At 41.1% G+C, this 10,589-nt stretch overlaps 1 non-coding gene across 1 annotated transcript; it reads right to left on the reverse strand.

Annotated features, from left to right (window-relative positions):
- Positions 1 to 3,185: 3,185 nt before the first annotated feature.
- LOC148564896 (small nucleolar RNA R71) lies at positions 3,186 to 3,293 on the reverse strand. Its single transcript, XR_015884770.1, has one exon. It is a non-coding gene; the product is annotated as a small nucleolar RNA R71 (small nucleolar RNA).
- Positions 3,294 to 10,589: the final 7,296 nt, after the last annotated feature.

Genomic DNA, 10,589 nt, shown 5'->3' on the forward strand with positions numbered 1-10,589 from the left:
TCCCTAACGGGAAATATATCAGACCACCAGCAGGCGCTACAAGCCAGCCCATAGAATCGGCTAAAGACGTTCCTCCTTCAACACCATAAGCACCTACAACAAACCAACTGCTCCATCAAATACTTGAAAGGTTGGATCGGCAGGAACACAAAGCAAAGTTAAGAGAATGCCGGACTCCACCTCATTTACCAGCACAGGGAGCCATGACGGTCCCGATAGTGGAGATGCTGCTACCAGCCCCTCTTTATTCCTGACAGATGGCACCGAGGACGGTGCGAAGCCTTAAGTTTGGGGAGGTCGGTCAGTACCTGAGTTCCGGAGGTAATTTCTTTTCCTTAAAACACCAATAAAATAGGATATTTAGTTAATTTTTCTTTTGTTTAAGATAGGATAAATTGTATAGTAATAATTAGTTGCATGCATGTTCTACTTGATTTAAAATAATAAGTTTCTTCTAAGACCCTACTTTTTGAAAAATTTCACTAATTTAAATCAAAGCCTTTGTGTAAACTTGTTTGAAGTTGTATTTGGAACATAGTTTAAAAAGCTAAGAACATACAACTTGTGATATTTGAGCTTAATTACATAGTTACATTATTTAACCATAAATATTTTATTCTTGTGTGTTTGCTTCTCTATGATTGTGATCTTTATTTTGTTTCATCCTATATGTCCAATGTTTAATATGTTATATGCATGCGTATGATTGAGGCCATTAATTGTTTAGCTCACTTATACCAAATAAGCCTACCCTTTAAATTACCTTTGTCAGCCACTTTGAGCCTTTTTATCCCATTTGTTCTATATTTTACCACATTACTAGCCTTAAGCGGAAAAATAATTAAATATCCCAATTGAATCTTTGGTTAGCTTAAGATAGAAATTGTGTGTTAATTGAGTATGGGAAGATTGTGGGAACAAGGGTTAATAAGGGGATGCTTCATGATAAAATAATGGGAATTTGGGTAGCTATTCATGTGAAACTATGAAAAATCAAAATCCATGTGCATTGATAAGCTATATTTATTTTCACGTTCAAAAATTTTTTTTTTAAATAAATATAAAGGGACAAAATTATCCTGATTCTAAGTTAACTTAAGTTCAAGGATTAATGCATGTGTAACAAAAATTAAAAGAAAGTTGATGCATGAGTATGTAATGCAAAAGTGAAGACTATGGGTAGCTAGGTGATAAACCACTATTTTATTGTTTATAATGTGCTTAATTGTGTGGTTTTATCATGATCTTTACCCACTTATTCATATGATTAGCATGCATTTATACTTCCTTCCTAAAATTATTACATGATTGAAAACTTGCTTCCTAGAGACTTTTAATTATGTATTTTCATTCTCCTTTATTCCATCCGATGTCGTGATCTGTGTGTTAAGTTTTTTAGGCTTTATAGGGCATGAATGAGTTGGAGATTGGAAAAAGAGCTTGCAAAATTGGAAGGAACACAAGAAATTAAGAAGATGACCAGCGAAAAGTGACGCGGCCGCATGGCTCACGTGACCACGCGAAAGAGAGGAAATCGCAGTGACGCGGCCGCATGGCTCACGCAACCGCGCGGATTGGAATAGCACAAGTGACGCAGAGACGTGGACGACGCGCCCGCGTGGCAAGCAAAACGCTGAATGATGCGTCTACATAAATGACGCGATTGCGTGACGTGCGCGATCTGCATAATCTGCAGAATTCGCTGGGGGCGATTTTGGGCCCTGTTTTGACCCAATTTTTGGCCCAGAAAAGCATACTAGAGCCAGAGAACATGCAGAAACCAAGAACAACATTCATTCTGCACAATTTTTAGTTTTTAGATCTAGTCTCACTCATCCTCTATGTTTTCTCTCTACACATTCATAGTTCTTAGGATTTTTATTTCTATTGCTCTTTGCATTGGGATATTGAAAAGAGTTATTACCTCATCAAGACTTCGTCATTCTAGTTCATTTTCTTTACTTAGCTTTACTCTTCCATGTCCTTTAATTTACTCAATTTTACTATTGGATTAATTTAGAATTTATTAATACAAGAATTACTTTTATTTTTAATTGATTCCTTTGAGTTTTATTTATCATGTCTTTCTTTAATTCCCTTTTCTATGTTATGAGTTCTACATTCACAATGAGCGAGTAGTTCCCTAACTTGATGGGGAGTTGATTGAAAGGAACCCTTGAGTTGGGATGCTTAAAAGAAAAATTGTAATTGGGTTTATTGTTGGAATGCTCTCTAGTCACTGACACTAATCCTTTTCAATTGAGCGGATTGGAACTTGTGAATAGAAACAGTATTCCAACTTGTTTGACTTTCCCTTACCTAGTAAGGGATAACTAAACAGAACAACCTTCAATTATCAATTAATCTTGAGAGTACTTCCACAAGAATAGGGCTTCCAACTAATCTACTCCCAGTCAAGGCTTTTATTTAACTTACTTAATTTCTCCAATTTAATTTCCTGTTTATTCAACTCAAACCCTTTTTGAAAACATCTGATTAATAAAATAGCACACCTTTCTACAACTCGTTGGGAGACGACCTGGGATTCATACTCCCAGTATTTTAATTTTGATTTTTGTGACAACCCTTCTAAATTGATAAGCGGATTTCTGGTTGGTTAAGAACTATACTTGCGACGCATATCTCATAACGATACTTAATTCGCCAATTTCCGCCACGTCAATTTCTGGCGCCGTTGCCGGGGAGTTGCAATAGAGTGCTAAAGTTATTAATTGGAATTTATTTATTTGCATTTTATTTTATCTTGCTACTATGAGCTGCTTGTTTCTTTCGCTAGATGACGCGTTCACCTCCTGATCCAAACTTGCCAGTATTCGATCCTGAGATTGAAAGAACTATTTCACAAATAAGGCAAGCTCGGTGTCGGTTAGTCCTCTCTGAGGGCGGATCTGAAACATCATTTGAGGAAGAAACCAGCCCCCGTTCTACTGATTCGGTTGATTTACGTGTAGGTGACATGGCAGAACCTAGGAGAGTTAGTATCCAGGAGGCTGGAGCCCCTGATTTTACAATGCAACCATTTCAAGCGCATCACCCAGCGGTGGCTACATACTTTGAAATAAAGACTTCACTGCTCAATTTGATGCCCAAGTTTCATGGCTTACCACTGGGATACATTTAGAAGAGAATTTTTGGAAAAGTTCTTTCTAGCTGAAGTTACTGATAAACTGAGGAAAGACATTTCCATGATTGTTCAGGACGAATCTGAGACTCTCTATGAATACTGGGAGCGCTTCAATAATCTTCTAGAAGCATGCCCCCACCATATGATTGACAAGATAGTGTTGTTCAGTTACGTCACACAGGGCATGAGGCCCCAAGATAAAACCACATTGAAAAGTGCTAGCAATGGGTCTATGAAAAAGTACAAGACCACCGATGAGGCATAGCAATTGATCAGCGACTTAGATGAATCCACTCGGAATCACAGGTAGAAACAAGGCCGTTCAAAATCCATTGCAGAAGTATCCTCTAGCAGAGAGACTGCTACTCTAACTCAGAGTATCTGTGAAATGACCAACTTGCTGAAGCAGATGCAATTGAATTAACAACAAGTTCAGCAAGCTCAACTTTCTCCACCACAGCAAAGCCAACAGTTAGTCCCACAGAGAATTTGTAGAATCTGTGCTGATTATAGCCATTATACTGACGAATGTCCGCAGCTCCAGCAGGAAGACAACACCGTGGCAGCCACTCATAACTTCTATGACCGCCCCAACCAAGGGTACAATTAAGGTGGCAATTACAGCCATGGATGGCAGGACAATTCTAACCAGAATTGGAGGGACAATAACAACAGAGGAGGCAGAGACAATCAGGAAAATCAGAGGTGGAATAACAACAACAACAGGCAGCAAAACCAGAACCAGCCTTACAGAGCACCTCACCTGAGGCAATCCCAAGGACCACAGAATACCCAACAGCAGACCTCTCAAATTACTTATCCTTCTTCATCTGCTAATGATGACTTACTATAATCTATTGATCGGAGACAATAGACCATGGAAAATAACCTTTATGCTACACTAAATGGTCTGAACTCTACCCTGCAAGCTCTTGTCTCATAGATTGGATCAACGAATAACTCCAATAACCAGCCTTTGAGCTCCAGTGGAATTTCCTCTCAACCATTACCCAATCCAAAGGGTGGCATTAATGCCATCACCCTAAGGTCCGGAACCACACTACAGGAGAGGAATCTGGAGGAGCCAAGCCCACCAGAACACGCCTCAGCTGAAGAGGTAGTGGAAATAGAAGATGTTGAAGAGGAAGAGGACATACAGGACATAGATGAAAAAGAAAAAGTTCAACCACAGGAGGAAGCACCAAAGGGCGCAGACACTGCAGAAGACACCACTCCCATTCTATTTCCACAACTTGCAAGGAAGCCCAGGAAGCAGCTAGAACCTGATCCCAAAATGGTAGAGATATTCAAAAAGGTTGAAGTAACTGTTCCTCTTTTTGATGTTATTCAACAGGTACCTAAATATGCCAAGTTTCTAAAAGATTTATGTATACATAAAGACAAAATTAATGAATTAGAAACTATTCCTTTAGGTAGTTCCATATCTGCTTTAATGGGAGGTTTATCTGAAAAGTGTAGTGACCCAGGTCCATGTATGGTTAATTGTACTATTGGTGGTGTGGTATTTTCTGACTGCATGTGTGATTTAGGAGCATGTGTGAGTATAATGCCTTTGTCTATATATGATATTTTGAGGCTCCCTCCCTTAAAAAGGTCGGAAGCTCGTTTTGTGTTAGCAGATAAAAGCATTATTACAGTGGTTGGAGTTACTGAAGATGTATTAGTGGGCATTAAGGGGCTCACATTTCCCATTGATTTTTATATCCTGGAGATGCCCCAAAATGACTCAGAGAAGCCGTCATCAATCCTACTCGGAAGACCATTCCTGAAGACCTCGAAGTTCAAATTAGATGCTTTTTCAGGAACATACTCTTTTGAAATAGATGGCCGAGTAGTAATCTTTAATCTGAATGGAGTTATGATGCATCCTCCGGAGGATCATTCTATCCTCTAGTGTTACATCATAGATGAAACCGTGGCTGAAGTTCACCAGGAGGAATTTGAAGAGAAGTACATAGGGCAAGGTCCAAGTGTGGGGACATTCTCAGAGGACAATGACAGTGCTTTACCTTTTTCACCAGCTCCAGACAACCCAGAGCCTGACAATGATCAGAAGTTAGAATTAAAACCCCTTCCTCCACACCTCAAATATGCTTACCTTGAGGACGAGTAGAAGTTTCCAATATTCATTGCAAGGGAACTCACTTCTCAACAGGAAGAGCAGTTACTTAGTGTGCTGAGGAGGCACAAGAAGGCAATTGGTTAGAGCTTGGCAGACATAGTAGGCATCAACCTTCAAGTCTGTAAGCATAGAATATTTTTAAAAGGGGGAGCAAGACCTGTCCGTCAACCCCAGAGAAGACTAAACCCCACTATCTTAGAGGTTGTCAAAAAGGAAGTGACCAGACTACTGGAGGCAGATATCATCTGTCCCATCTCAGACAGTGAATGGGTAAGCCCAGTACAAGTGGTGCCCAAGAAGTCTGGAGTCACTACAGTGAAGAATGAGCATGGAGATCTCACTGCAACCAGAGTTCAGAACGCCTGGAGGGTCTACATTGACTACAGACGCCTCAACCAGGCCACTCGTAAGGATCACTATCCTCTTCCATTCATTGATCAAATGCTGGATCGCTTGTCAGGTAAATCACATTATTGTTTTACACAGGTTATTTCGAGATTCATATAGCTCCTGAGGATCAGGAAAAGACCACTTTTACATGTCCTTTTGGGACTTATGCTTACAAGAAAATGCCCTTTGGCTTGTGTAATGCACCAGCTACCTTTCAAAGGTGCATGATGAGTCTTTTTTCTAATCTTATTGAGGACTGTATAGAAGTTTTTATGGATGATTTTAGTGTGTATGGCGATTCCTTTACCCTTTGCTTAGATGGATTATCTAGAGTATTAGATAGATGTGTCAGTACAAACCTTGTATTAAATTTTGAAAAATGTCACTTTATGGTAAAACAAGGTATTGTACTAGGACATGTTGTGTCTAATACTGGCATTTCTGTAGATCCAGTAAAGGTGGATGTTATTTCTAGTTTACCTTACCCCTCTTCTATGAGGGAAGTCCGTTCGTTCCTTGGCCATGCAGGTTTTTACAGGAGATTCATTAAGGACTTCAGTAAGGTAGCACTTCCCTTATCCAGACTACTGCAGAAGGATATGGAGTTCGAGTTTAGTGAGGATTGCAAACAAGCATTTGATAAGCTGAAGACCGCCCTGACTCAAGCTCCAATTGTGAGAGGACCAGACTGGACCCAGCTATTTAAAATAATGTGCGATGCCTCCAACCATGCAATAGGAGCAGCACTGGCTCAGCGTGAAGGTAAGGACCCCTTTGTTATTGCTTATGCGTCTAAAACTTTAGATGCCGCTCAGTCCAATTACACTACTACTGAGAAAGAGCTTCTTGCTATTATTTTTGCTCTGGATAAATTCCGAGCCTATTTACTTGGTGCGAAGGTAGTAGTGTACTCGGACCACGCAGCTCTAAAGTATCTATTAGCTAAAAAGGAGTCCAAACCAAGGCTTATACGTTGGATACTGCTATTACAAGAATTTGATTTAGAAATTAAGGATAGGAGTGGTAACCAGAATTTAGTTGCAGACCATTTGAGTCGCCTTGAGCATATTACCGATGACCCAACTCCTATAGCTGATAATTTCCCATTTGATAACCTGCAAGCAGTATCTGAGGTAGTCCCTTGGTATGTACCTGTAGCTAATTATCTAGTTAGCCGCACCTTTCCTCCAAACATTTCTAAGCATCAAAGAGACAAGCTGAAAAGCGAGTCTAAATATTATATATGGGACCCATATTTATGGAGATGTGGCGCTGACCAGGTAATTAGATGGTGTGTGCCTCAATCAAAATTCCAGTCCATCTTAGAGGCATGTCACTCGTCTGAGAGTGGAGGACATTTTGGCCCTCAAAGAACAGCTAGAAAAATCTTAGACTGTGGATTCTGGTGGCCTACACTTTTTAGAGATGCTGCTGAATTTTGTAGATCTTGTTTCCCATGCCAAAAATTTGGTAATATATCCAAGAGGGATGAGATGTCTCAACAAATTATGCTTTTCTGTGAAATTTTTTATGTTTGGGGCATTGACTTCATGGGTCCATTTCAAAATTCTAATGGTTATTTTTATATATTCTTAGCTGTGGATTACGTTTCCAAATGGGTGGAAGCAATTCCTACCCGCACTGATGATGCTAACATTATTGTTTCCTTTGTGAGAAACCACATTATTTGTCGCTTTGGATCACCACGAGCAATCGTGAGCGATCAAGGCACCCATTTTTGTAACAGGAGACTAACAGGATTAATGAAGAAGCATAGGATAATTCATAAGATTGCAACAGCCTACCATCCTCAAACTAATGGGCAAGCCGAGGTGTCAAACAGAGAGATAAAGCGTATCTTGCAGAAGATAGTCAAACCTCATAGAAGAGACTGGAGCACCAGGCTACAAGATGCACTCTGGGCATACAGAACAGCATACAAAACACCCATTGGGATGAGTCCTTTCCGCTTAGTTTATGGCAAAGCTTGTCATCTCCCTGTTGAAATAGAGCACAAAGCCTTTTGGGCAGTAAAGGAGTGCAACATGGGAATTGAGAAAGCCAGAGCTGAAAGGAAGTTGCAACTGCAAGAACTAGAAAGCCTTCGCCTAAAGGCTTATGAGAACTCAAGACTATACAAGGAGAAGATGAAGGCTGTACATGATCAGCACATCAAGAGAAAAGAGTTCCAACCTGGGGACTTAGTCCTCCTTTACAAATCTCGACTGAGGCTCATGCCAGGCAAGTTGAGATCGAGATGGGAAGGTCCATACAGAGTAGAGAAGGCCGAACCATACAGAGTTTATCATCTAAGCCATCCTTCAAGCTCTGAACTTATCAAAGTTAATGGACATCGTTTAAAGTTGTACCATGGCGAGAAGCTGAAGAAAAACAAGGAGCTCGAGATCTTCCTCTTGGAAGATCCCCACATAGCCGAAGCCTGAGATGTGGAGCGTCCAACTTACGGACGTTAAAGAAAAGTGCTAGGTGGGAGACAACCCACCATGGTATGATCATTATTTTCTTTATTTTTAGTTTTCCCTATTCAATAACTCTTCTCTTTATCAGTACATTTTGCGCATATGCATTTACATATTTTTAAAAAAAATTTTTTTTTACGCGACGCGACAGCCTCATTGACGCGTCCGCGTAGCAGGAGATGGGAGGAAATAATAAAACGAACAGAGAGTCCCGCAAGAGCGTGGCGGAGGCGTGCCAGTGGCACAAATCGCCCCACGCGACCGCATCACCGACGCGTCCGCGTCAAATGGGAACATTGGACTCCCACGCGACCGCGTCACTCACGCGGCCGCGTGCCCTGGAATTCGACGTAAAAAGGGTGCACGACCGAAAGTTGTGCTAGAGTGGTGCTAGATTGGTGCTGAACGCACAATTCTTCCCACGCGGCCGCGTGACCGATGCGACCGCGTCATATCCTTCTCATGGCCACTCACACGATCGCATGCCCTACGCGATCGCGTCACCCCAGATTTGGCAATAAATAAAATTTCGTACAGAGAGTTGTGCAAGCGCGAGGCTGCCCTCGCGCAAGTAGCATAAAACGGGTCCCGCGACCGCGTGACCGACGCGACCGCGTCAATTATTATAAGCGCAATTCGCGCGACCGCGTGCCCCACGCGGCCGCGTCACTTGCGCTGCACAGCTTCCCTGATTTGCCAATTATCTTATCTTTCTTTTCCCCAAATCCTATTTTTTCTTTTTCCCCCCTTATTTCTTCTTTCTCCCTTCTTCCTTCTTTCTCACTTTCTACTCTATCTCTCTCTCTCACTCCCATTAACAAGGTTTTCTTTTCTTCCCCCCTTACTTTTCTATTATTCTTCTTATTTTTATATGTCACGTTCTTTTCTTTTCTTTTTACTTTCATTATCCATATTTTCTTTTTTCTTTCTTTTTCTTTTTTACTTGGTGTTGGAAATTTACTTGAGTCATTATTTCTCATTATATGCTTGTGGATCGTTGTAAAATTGTTTGGCAATTATATATTACCTTTTTAAAGGGTTGCTTGCATGTTCACTTTAATACTTTCTATACCTTATTTACCATGTACGCTATGTGTTTGTGAAAAGGCCAATATAGCATTATGCATTTTTCTACGTTATTCTATTCTATTATTAAATGCTTGTTTTTCACAAAACCCCTTTCATATTTTATTCGTTGAAAATAATTGTCAATACAAACGTGATGGTTTGTTACGAGTGATGCTTGACCTATGTTACTCATGCCTTTGCCAGCATGCCAATAAACATCTTGCATCTAATTACCCAAACATGCACTTGCTTTATTCCCTTTGATGAACTTTTCACATGTAGTCATGACCATCTGTTCACTTCATTCATCTTTAATGTGCATTGATTGCCACCCATACCATCATATTCCTTGCTTTACCCCTTGACATTTTGACATACTTCGTCTTTTCTCCCTTTCAGGATGGCCACCAAGAAAGGAAAAGAGAAAGCTACTCCCAAACCACCAGCAAGAAGAGGAACAAAAAGAGCATTAGTGGCAGAGCCCTCTTCAACTGCGGTTAAACCCTCAACAAAAAGAACTAAGAGGATTATAAAGGTTGATGATAAAGAAAAAGCCTTCCCAGCAAAGGACACTGCGCGATTTCCCAATCGCTACTGTGAGCAGATGTTCCCCATCCTGGCAGAAAGGAGTTACAACAACGAATACCTTCTTCTCCTCCCAAACCATATTGCTACCTTTGTTGAGCCGCAAATTGTACAAAGACAATGGGGTTTCCTACAGAGACAGCCGAGGCAGGTCAATCTTTCTTGGGTAGTCGAGTTCTACTCCAACTTCCACCTGCCAACCCTGCAGTCTGTCTTTGTCCGTCAGAAGCAAGTCCCCATTACAGAAGAAGCTATTCAAAGAGCTCTAGATCTTCCCTCTAGCGGGAAATACATCAGACCTCCACCAGCCACCACAAGCCATCCTACTAAACCGGTTGAAGATATTCCTTCCTCAACACCACAAGCACCTACTACGGACCAACTGCTCCATCAGATACTCGAAAGGTTGGTTCGGCAGGAACACAAAGCTAAGATGAGAGAGCGCCGTAACAAGCGCCGATTCACATACCTCAAAGAGCTGATTATGGGAAAATTCAAGGACTCAGACACCCCGGACTCCATGTCCTTTACCAGCACAGGAAGCCATGATAGCCCAGGCTGTGGAGATACTACTACCAGCCCACCTTTGTTTCTAACAGATGGCACCGAGGACGGTGCAAAGCCTTAAGTGTGGGGAGGTCGGTCAGTACCTGACTTCCGGAGGTAATTTCTCTTCCCTAAACACCAATAAATTAGGATATTTAGCTAGTTTTTCTTTTATAGAATCGGATAAATTTCATAGTAATAGATTAGTTGCATGCATGTTCTACTTGATTGA

Source organism: Arachis ipaensis, chromosome B5, assembly GCF_059453495.1.
Source record: "Arachis ipaensis isolate K30076 ecotype BB chromosome B5, ASM5945349v1, whole genome shotgun sequence".
NCBI lineage: Eukaryota > Viridiplantae > Streptophyta > Magnoliopsida > Fabales > Fabaceae > Arachis > Arachis ipaensis.